This window comes from Neopelma chrysocephalum, unplaced genomic scaffold (assembly GCF_003984885.1).
Source record: "Neopelma chrysocephalum unplaced genomic scaffold, ASM398488v2 Primary Assembly neopelma1_96887, whole genome shotgun sequence".
Taxonomy (NCBI): Eukaryota; Metazoa; Chordata; class Aves; order Passeriformes; family Pipridae; genus Neopelma; species Neopelma chrysocephalum.
In genome coordinates, this window is record NW_020925530.1 from 484397 (window position 1) to 496655 (window position 12259).

The window sequence follows — 12259 nt, forward strand, 5'->3', positions numbered from 1 at the left end:
TGCCTTTGCTAACCTGTTGACTATCTCTCCGTCAATCTTACCATCCAAGGAGATGAGGCTACCTAGGTAATTAAACTGCTGGACTGATTTGAGCTCTGATTCGCCAATGGTGATGTGGGGATGATGGAGGACTTCCTGAGGTGCAGGTTGATAGAGAACTTCTGTCTTCTTTAAGCTGACTTCCAGCCCAAAGAGCTCAGCAGCGTCTGCAAAGCAGGATGTTAAACGCTGCAGAGCTGCTTCTGTGTGGGCAACAAGGGCGGTGTCATCGGCATAAAGCAGCTCCTGGACAAGATGGTTTAAGGTCTTGGCGTGTGCCTTCAGTTGCCTTAGGTTGAATAGGCTCCCATCGGTACGATATCGAATGCAGATACCGTCCTGATCATCGAGGTCTGCCATGGCCCTTTGGAGCATCATGCTGAAAAAGACTGTGAATAGGGTAGGAGCGAGAACGCAGCCTTGTTTCACACCATTCTTTATTAGAAAGGGCTCAGAAATTGTGTTGCCATATCTGACTTGGCGGTGCTGATCCTCATGAAGTGAGATGATCATTTTAAGGAACTTGGGGGGACAACCTAAACGTTTCAAAATCTGCCACAGACCTTTTCTGCTCACAGTATCGAAAGCCTTGGTGAGGTCGACAAAGGTTACATAGAGATCTTTGTTCTGTTCCCTACACTTCTCTTGCAGTTGTCTGAGAACAAATACCATGTCTGTGGTACTCCTGTTGGCTCTGAAACCACACTGACTTTCAGGTAGAATTCCTTCTGCTATAGCGGGTATTAGTCTGTTCAGGAGTATTCTTGCCAGGATCTTGCCAGCAATGGAGAGCAGAGTAATACCACGGTAATTTGAGCAATCTGATTTAATTCCTTTCTTCTTATACAAAGTCATGATGACTGCATCACGAAGGTCTGATGGTAGTTGGCCTAGTTCCCAACAGCGCACCACAAACTCGTGAAATTTGGTATGGAGTGCAAGGCCCCCATGTTTCCAGACTTCAGGTGGAATTCCATCAACCTCAGCTGCCTTGCCGATTTTCACCTGCTGTATGGCCTTTAGGGTTTCTCCTAAAGTGGGGGCAGTATCCAATTCGTATTTCACTGGTTGTTGTGTGATGGACTGAATTGCTGAGTCTTGGACTACACAGTTGGTACTGAAAAGAGTCTGAAAATGTTCAGACCATCGATTCAGAATGGAGGTTTTATCTGTGAGAAGCGTTTGACCATCTGCGCTGAGTAGAGGGCTTTGTACCTGGTATGTAGGCCCATATGCTGTTTTCAGGGCCTCATAGAATCCTTTGTGATCACCTGTATCTGTGCATAGAGTTTTTTCAGCTAGATCGATCCACCACTTGTTCTGGATGTCACGGAGTTTCTGTTGGAGCTTGCTGCATGCAAGACGAAAGGCTGTTTTTCTTGCATGACAGGATGGCAGTGCAAGGTGTGCTTGGTGGGCGGTTCTCTTCTTCCTCAACAATTCCTGGATCTCTTGATTGTTTTCATCAAACCAGTCCTTGTTCTTCTTGAGGGAGAACCCTAAGAATTCTTCGGAGGATTGCAGGATGCTGTTTTTGATATGGTGCCAAATTGTGTCAGGAGGGGAATCTGTAGAATCTGTGGAAAGGTTTTCGAGCCTAGTTTGAAGGTTTGCCTGGAATTTGTCTTTCACTGTGGCTGAATGGAGATTGTTAACTTGGAGTCTTCTCCTTGGGATACTGCCCCTTTTAGGTTTGAATTTGAGATTGAAGCTGAGTTTTCAGCGTACAAGCCAATGGTCTGTTTGGCATTCTGTGCTGGGCATCATGCGGGTATGGTGTACATCGCAGACATCTCTCCGTCGCACCAAGACATAATCAATGAGGTGCCAGTGCTTAGATCTGGGGTGCATCCAGGTTGTCTTCAGACTATCTTTCTGCTGAAAGATAGTATTAGTGATGGTGAGTTGTTGCTTTGCGCAGAATTCTAGCAGAAGTCGACCCAGATCCTACACCTTTCCACTATATACATGTATATATAAATATATGTATATGTACACAAGCACATGTATAATTTTCCATAGTCAATGGCCGTCCCTTCAAGATGTCTGTTGAGTTCATTTAGTCCATGACTGTGGGTTCTGTCCATCCTAAATGTCTTCCAGGGCAGGAGAGCTGGTGTGCTGTCAGCTGGTTGCAAACTGCATCAGGAGCTCATGTCTGCTGTATCTGGAGCAGTCCATCCTCATTGTCCATGGTAGTTATGACATACAGTGGCAGTGTCATTCAGCAACCAATATCATACAATTTAACATTACAGACTGTTCTCACAAAAAAATCAAATCCCCTTGAAGTACACATTGTGTTTCCCCGTTCCTCTGCAGTACCCACCAAGTGCACTCAGGTCCTTGAGCATAAACAATCCCACGGATGGGTTTGCCCTTGCTTGAGGCAGGACTAATCCAAACTGTCTTTCCTAACACATTCCTCATATGCACCACAGGGACTTTATCCCCTTCTGCGGTACATGGAGGTTCTGATTGGGCAGGGCCAGCTCAACTGATGGAGCCTCTAGTGTTAACTAACCAGGTGGCCTTTGCTAAATGTAGCTCCCAATGTTTGAAGGTCCCACCACCCATTGCTTTCAGTGTGGGTTTTAACAGTCCATTGTACTGTTCAACATTCCCAGCGGCTGATGCATGATAGGGAATATGATACATCTGCTCAATACTATGCTCTTTAGCCCAGGTGTCTATGAGACTATTTTTGAAATGAGTCCCATGGTCCGACTCCGTTCTTTCTGGAGTGCCATGTCGCCACAGGACTTGCTTTTCAAAGCCCAGGATGGTGTTCTGGGCAGTGGCATGAGGCACAGGGTATGTCTCCAGCCATCCAGGAGTTGTTTTCACCATGGTAAGCACGTAGTGCTTGTGTCATGGTTAAAGTAGGTTTTGTTTTCCATCCCCTTTTCCAACACTGTTTTGGAACACTGTTTCTTTAAGAGCAAACCCCTCACTGCAGCCATGTGGCTGGGGAGTGGGGGGGGGAAGAGGAAGACGCTACCAGGAAGGAACAGGAAGACCCTCTCCATCTTGGATCACGCTGCTGGCTGTTGGGGCAGAGAGAGGAAGATGCACAGACTGTTGGAGCCACCCCTGGGAGAAACTGCTACACCAGCACCCTCCCCTGCACCCCCGCTGGGGACTCCTTGAAAGGGTGCTGCCCGGGGCCGCAGTTGCCGCAGCCAGAGAGAAAACGGAAGTAGAACTAACTCTGCAGTCCCCGTGCCGTTTTGCAGTCCCTGACACCATCCTGCCTCTTGGGAGTTGCGAGAAATCATAACTGCTACCGAAACCAACAAGCTATAACTGTTGCTGGGTTCATGGGAGGGTTGGAGCCACCCCCAGGAGCCACCACTGCTCCTGGACCCACCAACTGCAGCCGCTGCCCTGCCGCAAGCCGCTCCAAAGCTTGCGCAATTGCTAACTGCTTTTTGCTAGCTGCCGCCAGGAATATGCTGCGCCACTTCCACAGGAGCTGAACTGAGCCAAGTCGGAGCAGAGCTGAGCCCCGCAGGTGTCGGAGGCAGCTGTGTGGGAACAAGCCTTAGCCGAGCCGCGAGGAGCTACCTTCTCCAGCAACGGTCTGCGGGTTTGCAGCCGAGCCGAATGAGACCTTAGCCTAGGCGAGTGACGTGAACTGAGCAGTTTAATAGTATAACTTTTTGTGGACAGAGTTTTTCCTAGGTTTTGCTTTTGTCCATGGAATTTTGGGAGGGGTCAGGGGGAGACTAGAGGCGATCTTTATCTGTTGTTGGTTTGAACCATTCTGTTTGTATTGTTATTGCTGTTATATTTCTTGTCAGTAAACTGTTATTTTTTCACTTATATCTACTCGCATTTTTTCTCTCTGTATTGGTGAAAGGGGGAGAATTTTTTTAAAAAAGGGGAGGTGACCCGTTTGTTGGAGTCTCTGCCCAAGTATTTGTCTTTAAACTAAGACAGCTTGCCTTGGTGGGTTTGCAGGAGTGTGATGTAATTAATCTGCCAGGCCTCCCCATATTTATATTTTGACCATTGTCCCCCATGCCGCAGAGGCTTTACCTGCTTGACCTGCTTGATTGCAGAGCATGTTTCACAGTTGTGGATAACCTCAGAGATAATGTCCATGTTTAAGTTAATCCCTCAATCACGAGCCCATCTGTATGTTGAATCTCTTCCTTGATGACCCTAGACATCATGGGCCCACCGAGCCAGAAGTAATTCACCCTTGTGTTGCCAGTCCAGATCCACCTGAGACACTTAAATCTTGGCAGCCCGATTCACCTGTCCATTGTGATGTTCTTCAGTAGCCCGACTCTTGGATACATGTGCATCTACATGATGGACTTTCACAGCCAACTTCTCTACCCGAGCAGTGATGTCTTCCCAAAATTCAGCAGCCCACATGAGTTTCCCTCTGTGCTGGCAATTGGTCTTTTTCCATCAGTCCAACCACCCCCACAGAGTGTTTGCCACCATCCATGAGTCAGTGCAGAGGTCGAGCACTGGCCATTTCTCTCATTCAGCGATATCTAAAGCCAGCTGGACAGCCTTCAGCTCTGCAACCTGACTTGATCCACCTTGTCCCTCAATTGCTTCTGCGACTTGTCATGTAGGACTCCATATGACAGCTTTCCATTTTTGATGTATCCCTACGATACGGCAGGAACTGTCAATTAAGAGAGTGTGTCACTTTTCATTTCCTGGTAGCTGATTATATGGTGGCGCCTCCTCAGCACGTCACCTTCTCCTCCTCCTTGTCCTCTGATGATAGTCCAAAATGTTCACTTTCAGGCCAGTTAGTGATGACGTGAAAGATCCCTAGAAAATAAGGGTTTCCTATCTGAGCTCACTGTGTGATCAGCATGACCCACTTGCTTCATGTGGCATCAGTGGCATGATGTATGGAGGGGACTTTTCCTTTGAACATCCAGACCAGCAGTGGCAGTTGGGGTGCGAGGACAAGCTGTGCTTTGGTGCCCATCACTTCGGAAGTGGCTTGAACCCCTTCAAAGGCTGCAAGGATGTCTTTTTCGGTTGGGGTGTAACAGGCCTTGGATACTTTGTATCCCTGACTCCAGAACCCCAAGGGTTGTCCTTGAGTCTCCCCAGGTACTTTTTGCCAGAGGCCCCAGGAAGGACCATTCTGCCCGACTGCAGTGTAGAGCACATTTTTCACATCTCATCCTGTCCTGACTGGCCCAAGGGCTACTACAGTAACAGTCTCCTGTTTAATCTGTTCTAAAGCTTGTTGTTTTCAGGACTTCACTTGAAATCATTCTTCTTCTGTGTCACATGATGGAGAGGGCTGACAATCTGACTAATCTGGAATATGCATCCTCCAAAAACCCACAACACCTAGGAAAGCCTGTGTTTCCTTCTTGCTGGTTGGTAGGGACATAGCTGCTATTTTGTTGATCACATCCATTGGAATCTGACGATGTCCATCTTGCCATTTTACTCCTAAAACCTGAATTTCTTGGGCACATACCTTGACCTTACTTCGCTTTATGGCAAAACTGGTTTTTACTTGGACATCGTGCCATTGACTGCAACTCAGCAGCTCTTGGCAGCCAATCAGATGAGCAAGGGGCGTTGCCAGGCACATTTGCATGTGATTTAAATAGCTCTAGGGAGTTCGAGCAACCCTGAGTGTGGCAAATGGGCGTGGCACGTCAGAGAGGGCACGGCACTGCAGTTTGTGCAACAGTTCAAGCAGGCAGGGTGAGCAGGAAGGGCACAGCCACCCTCCCGGCTCCTGGTGGTGGGTTGTGTTAGATGTGGATGTGGTGGTTTGGGGTTTTTTTGGTTTTTTGGTTTTGGGTTTTTTTTCTGCTCAGTCTGACTAGATCTAGCGATGGTTTACAAACAGTCAAAAGCCATTGCTCCTGCTGCTAGCAGGAGTGTGCCAACCCAGACAGAACTCCCCAAGAAACATGTAGCTGTCTAGGTCACTGGCTGAAGGGAATGTCTGAGCCTGGTGTTAGTATCGGATGACAGTGCAAAAGACACTTGCATATGATTTGAACAGGTGAATGATCTGCTCTGTCTAGTGGCAGAGCTTAAGGAAGAAGTAGAAAGGCTGAGGAGTATCAGGGAGAGCAAAAAAGAAATAGACTGGTGGAGTTATACCCTTCCAACACTGAGAGAAGCTCAGCAGGAGTCAGAGATGCCCTGCCCCTCTTGCCATCAGGCAGAAGGAGGAGGCCTAGTAGATGGAGGGGAATGGAAAAGGGTCCCTGCTCAGGGAGGTAAAAGAATCCCCTCCCAACCCCCATCACCATCCCAGGTGCCCTTACAGAACAGGTATGAGGCCCTGGATCTAGAGGATCAGGCAGATGACACTAGAGAAAAAAATCTGTCTGTAGGGTCTCCCAGTTGCACTCCATCTATCAGACATATCACAACCTCAGGTATTAAAAAAAAGGGTATATGTAGTAGGTGATTCCCTTCTGAGGGGAAATGAGGGCCCTGTATGCCGAGCAGACCCATCTCACAGGGAAGTCTGCTGCCTCCTTGGGGCCCAGGTAAGGGTTATTACCAGGAGACTCCCTGAACTAATTCAGCCCTCTGATTATTACCCACTGTTGGTTGTCCAGATTGGCAGTGATGATGTGGATAAGAGGGGTACCAGGGTAATTAAAAAGGACTTCAAGGCTCTGGGTCGATGGGTTGATAGGATAGGAGTGCAGGTGGTGTTCTGCTCAATTTCTGCAGTAGCAGGGATGAACAATGAAAAGAACAGGAAAACCCATGTTATCAATAAGTGGCTTAAGGACTGGTGCCATCAGTGGAATTTTGTTTTTTTTTTTATCATGGGGCAATTTTTATGGCACCAGGCCTGCTAGAGTCAGATGGGCTTCATCTATCTAGCAAGGGCAAAAGGATTCTAGCCCACGAGTTGGCAGGGCTGATTGAGAAGACTTTAAACTAGGTTTGAAGGGGGAAGGAGATGAAACCGGGGTCTCCAGAGATGGGCCTAAGGGTGGTAAGCCAGAGTTAGGGGTGAAATCAGCAGCCCAGCTGAAATGTATCTACATCAATGCGCACAGTATGGGTAACAAAGAAGAGGAGCAGGAAGCCATTGTACAGCAGGAAAGCTATGACATAGTTGCCATCACAGAAAGATGGTAGGATGACTCACATGACTGGAATGCTGCAATGAATGGCTACATGCTCTTCAGAAGAGATAGGGGAGGTTGGAGAGGTGGAGGGCTGGCTCTGTGTATTAGAGTCTCTTGACTCTATAGGAACTTGAGGTTAGTGATGATAAGGTTGAATGCTGTAGTGGGTTGACCCTGGCTGGATGCCAGGTACCCACTGAAGCTGCTCTCTCACTCCCCTCTGCAACTGGACAGAGGAGAGAAAAAAAAACCAGCTAAGGATTCATGAGTTGAGATAAGAGCTGGGAGAGGTCAGTTACTTATCACCATCATGGGCAAGACAGACTCAAAGTGGGGATATTAATTGAATTTATTACAAACAGGATCAGAGCAAAGGAGTGAGAAGTAAAATAATCTTAAAAACACCTTCCCCCCACCCCTCCTTCCTTCCAAACTCTACCTTCTCCCCCCCAGCAGTGCAGGGGGACAGGAAATGGGGGTTACAGTCAGTTGTTGTTTCTGCCGCTGCTCAGAGAGAGGAGTCCTTCCCCTGCTCCCGTGGGGTCCCTCCCATGGGAGACAGTCCTTCATGGACCTCTCTGGCATGAGTACATCCCACAGGCAACAGTTCTTCACAAACTGCTGTCACTTCACCATGGGGTGTAGTCCTTCACAAATGAGCTGTAACGGCGTAGGTCCCCCACAGGGGCCACAAGTCCTACCTGGGAAAAACCTGTTCCAGGGTGAGCTTCTCTCTCCATGGGCTGCAGGTCCCTGGCAGGACCCTGCTCCATCTTGGGCCTCCCACGGGGTCACAGCCTCCTCACAACAACCTTCTGTTCTTAAATATGTTATCACAGAGGCATTACTATCACTCCTGATTGGCTTGGCCTTGGGCAGCGGCAGGAAGCCTGTCCTGGAGCCGGCTGGCATTGGCTCCACCAGACAGGGGAAGCTTCTAGCAGCTTTCAACAGAAGCCACCCCTGTAGCCCCCCCCACTACCAAAACCTAGCCACAGAAACCCACTACAAATGCCTATGGGAAAGAATCCGGGGGAAGGCCAACAAGGCCGACATCCTAGTGGGAGTGTGTTCTAGACCACCCAACCAGGATAAAGAGGTGGATGAATTATTCTATAAGCGGCTGACAGATGTTTCATGATCTCAAGCCCTTGTTCTTGTGGGAGACTTTAACCTGCCAGATGTCTGCTGGGAACTCAATGCAGCAGAGAAGAGGCAGTCTAGGAGGTTCTTGGAGTGTATGGAAGAGAACTTCCTGACACAGCTGGTGAGTGAGCCTGTCGGGGTTGACAGCGGGTCTGTCAGCACCTTGGCACTTACTGATGAAGCAATGGATGCTGACCAGATTAAGGTATACCCCTGAGATGGACTGAAAAGAAAGGACTTAAAATGGAGGCCCTGATCCTGACAACATACTGCAGCATCCTGAAGACACTATCCCATGGGAACAGAGAACAGTGTCTCATGAAAACAAGAACATTGTCTCATGAGAACAGAGACCTGTTTTGAACAAGAGTGATCGGGAAAAACATCAACATGGGAGAAAAACAAGTGCAGGTGCTTGGACTGTTGTGGGAACTTTACAGGGCTGTTTTGAGAAAGAGCAAAGTTGTTATGAGAAAGTAGAGTTTAGAAAATGCACCTATTAGCTGTTAGAATTTTGGTGTGTGAGTTTGAACTGTCCTATCCGTGTGGATTACGTGTGCTCAAAAACTGTACTTAAGGAGCTGTCACACAGCTCCGCTGTTCCGCTTTTTTCCTGGAAATAAACTTTACTGGAACCTTTTTATGTCGCACGACCGTTCCTACCGCGACATGAGCCTACCAGGGGTGGGGCCCCACTAGACCTGCTGTTTACAAACAGAGAAGAGCCGGTGGAGATGTGGTGGTTGGAGGTCGTCTGGGGTACACTGACCATGAAATGATAGAGTTATCAATACTCAGTGAAACAAGGAGGGGCATCAACAAAACCTCTACCCTGGTGATGCCTGCTCAGCTGGTGCTAAGAAAAAATCCAGGAACCGTTAATCGAGGGTGAGATAAGGATAGGGTTTAATTGTGCCAAGGCAAGAGATGTTACACGACGCGCGCTGGCTGTGCCTGAGATGTTACATTTTATAACAATATCTGTCCAATCCCAAGTGTTTCCACCCCGTAACTTTTGCTCTGGTCCACCCCCTGGCCCACCCCCTGGGGAATTGGGTCTGGGGGCTTTGAGACCCTGTCTTCATCAATCTTCATCTTCTTCGGGGTACAGAGAGCACAGAGTCACCCAGTTCTTTGACTCTGTTCTGCGGTTTAAGCCAAGATACAAGCGTTCTCCAAACAGGACAGTCCTTGCCTTGACAAGAGACTAAACATTTTCTACTGGATACGGGGGTAGGGTTGGTATAGGGTACATGGAATGGGGTAAGAGGGTTAAGGAATTTGTAAACTAAAGGGTGCTACTGGCTAGAGGGATAAGGGCTGCTGCTTTTAAAATCTACTTCTACTCCTTATGAAACTTATAAGGCTTACAAATATTAGAAAAATAAAAAACCATTAGGGGCTTAAGGCATCACTGGACTTCCAGAGGGCAGACTTTGGCCTATTCAGGATGCTGATTCGGAGAGTATCTTGGGAAACAGCCCTTAAAAACAAGGGGTCCAGGAAGGATGGACATACTTCAAGAAAGAAATCTTGAAGGTGCAGGAGCAGGCTGTCCCTATGTGCTGAAAGATGGTCCAGCGGGGAAGACTGATAGGAGAAATAGAAACATTACTCACAGCATTCTGGAATGCCCAAATAAGGAACAATAGAAGTCCTAGAGAATTAGATAAGGGATGTAACTCAAGCAAACAAGATGTAAGCTGAGCTCTGTGTACCCAGATAAGACAAAAAACAATGTTACAATTTTTGTAGTGAAACAAAATGATGCTGTGCCTGCTCAAGAACCGAGGTCAAGAAGAAGACGACCTGTAAGGACCAAATAAGGACTTCCAATAGAGGTGCGACTTTGTAAAGTGTCGTGGTTTGAAAGCTCCCAAAAATCCACTTTCCAAGCTCCCCCACAATTTGCCTCAAAGTAAAAGAGAAGTTTTCAAACAGGCACAACTCAGCATGGGGAATTATATCAAAATTTATTAATAACAGAATAAAAACCATAGAAACTAAAAAGCAAATAAATACACAGTATTAATACTATTTCTACCACCCTTGGGGGTCCTCCCACATCAGTTCAGAAGAAAAACCTTCAGGGCGATAGCTAAAGTCTCTCTCTTATTGGGGTATCAGGGAAGGGGTCTTCTTTATCCCCACCAGCTGCTTGGCCTCTGCTGATCTCTCCTCCTGAGCTGCACACTTGCTCCATCAGGTCTTCATCACGAACTACAGGGAGTCAGCTTTTGAGTCCTTTCTCCCTGTTTCGTGAAGGTTCCTCCCACAGAGTAAGATGTCCACTCTTCCTTTCCAGGTTGCCGTATGTTATCAGTAACAAGAGCAAAACTCTTTTAAAGTTTTACAAAAGTTTATTTAAGGCAGATGGGCAAACAGCGCTGGGCGGATGGGGTTTTGCTTCCCCATATATTCCGCAAAATTCAATAAGTTTCAGTTTTTCTTTTTATAGCCCCAAATCCCCTCCCAGATTTCTAGTTACTAGTTCATTCTGCGCATGTTCTGTCTTGGTTACCAGGGAATCTTTTCCCTGTTTCTTGTCTTCCTTATCAGTCTCTCCTGGCGTCTTCTTTCTTGACAAGTCTGGCCGCCTCCTTCCTCTTATCAGATTGTGCCGGCTAAGGGTGTCTGGATTGTTAGAGCCCCTTTGCTTTATGACTTCCTTGACAGATCTGCTGCAGTTGCTGGGAAGAATATTTTTCCTACACAGATAGCTAACATCTAGAGGTTATATAGTAGAATATAATTTTTCATGATAACATAATATCACAGTTCACAATTACAGTATTACAAGTATAATTTGATAAGCAAATTATCTCTTTTTGTCTTTATTGACTATCACACCGTATTTCTGGGTTTTTGCTCAGTCTTTATACCCCAAATAGTTTTCACCAAAAGTCCTTACCCAGAAAAAGTCTGCTTGGTTTGGCTTCTCTCTATCTCAGCTGCAGCTTCAGTTCGACTTCATGTGGTGGGGAGGGGGGCATTCCCCCCCCGCATTCCTCGTCCGTCAGTTTTTCAGCTGCCCTCGTTCAAACCTCACGTAGGGCACTTCCGAGCCCCTTGGCCCGTCTCTCTGTTGCTCCAGTCTCAGCTCCTGGTCACCTCCTCCCCCGCCATTGTGTGGGAGGTGGCAGCGAGACTGCTTGAAGTTTTCTCTCTCCTCTGGCTGGAATTCTTCCAGCTCTGCACGATCGCCGCTGCTTCTCCAGGGTTGTGGCTATCGGCCCGACCCGCTCCGGGCCACCCCTCGGCCCGTCTCTGGCTCGGCTCCAGTGCTGTGCCTGCCTGCCAGGGGGGCTGGCTCCAGCCCCCGGCTGGCCTCTCAAGCCCTGCTCCACTGCCTCTTCAGGGCAATGGGGGGAAATGGCGAAGAAACCACCCCGGCCCTGGTCGAACCAAGGCTGTGGAGGCCCAGGGGCCCCCCAAGTTCGGGGGCCCCCTGGCCACCCCTTGTGGCTCCGATTCTCTCTCTGCCAACAACTTCCTCCGGCTATTGTAATATGCTAATTTCACAGGGGCGAAACGCAGCTCCGATTAGCCCCGCGTCGGAAACTCACCTGGGACCAACCACTTCCAGCCCTTGGGGGGGGGCGAGTGAAACCACGACAGTAAAGCAAAATAATGAATATGTATTAAGTGAGAATATCTAATGAATATGTAAACAGTATGTGTAATAAAAAGCCCTGTCTATGTGAGAAAAATCTCATTTATTGAATGTAGAAAGACGGCAAAAGTTTGCAGAACAAAAGGAATAAAACGAAAAGGAAAAATTACAACACGTGTTGGGTGTCCTAGGTACGCAGGATTCCCAGGAACACACCCTTCAATTCAAAAGTCCCGGTTTTTAAACATTCTTAAGGTTCAACCCCGTTTACGTCATAGAAGAGGCGTTCCCCTCTTTCTGGTTGGCTGTGTCGTGCTGGGAGGTGGAGTGTCCAGCAGCATGGCAGCTTCCAGGACCA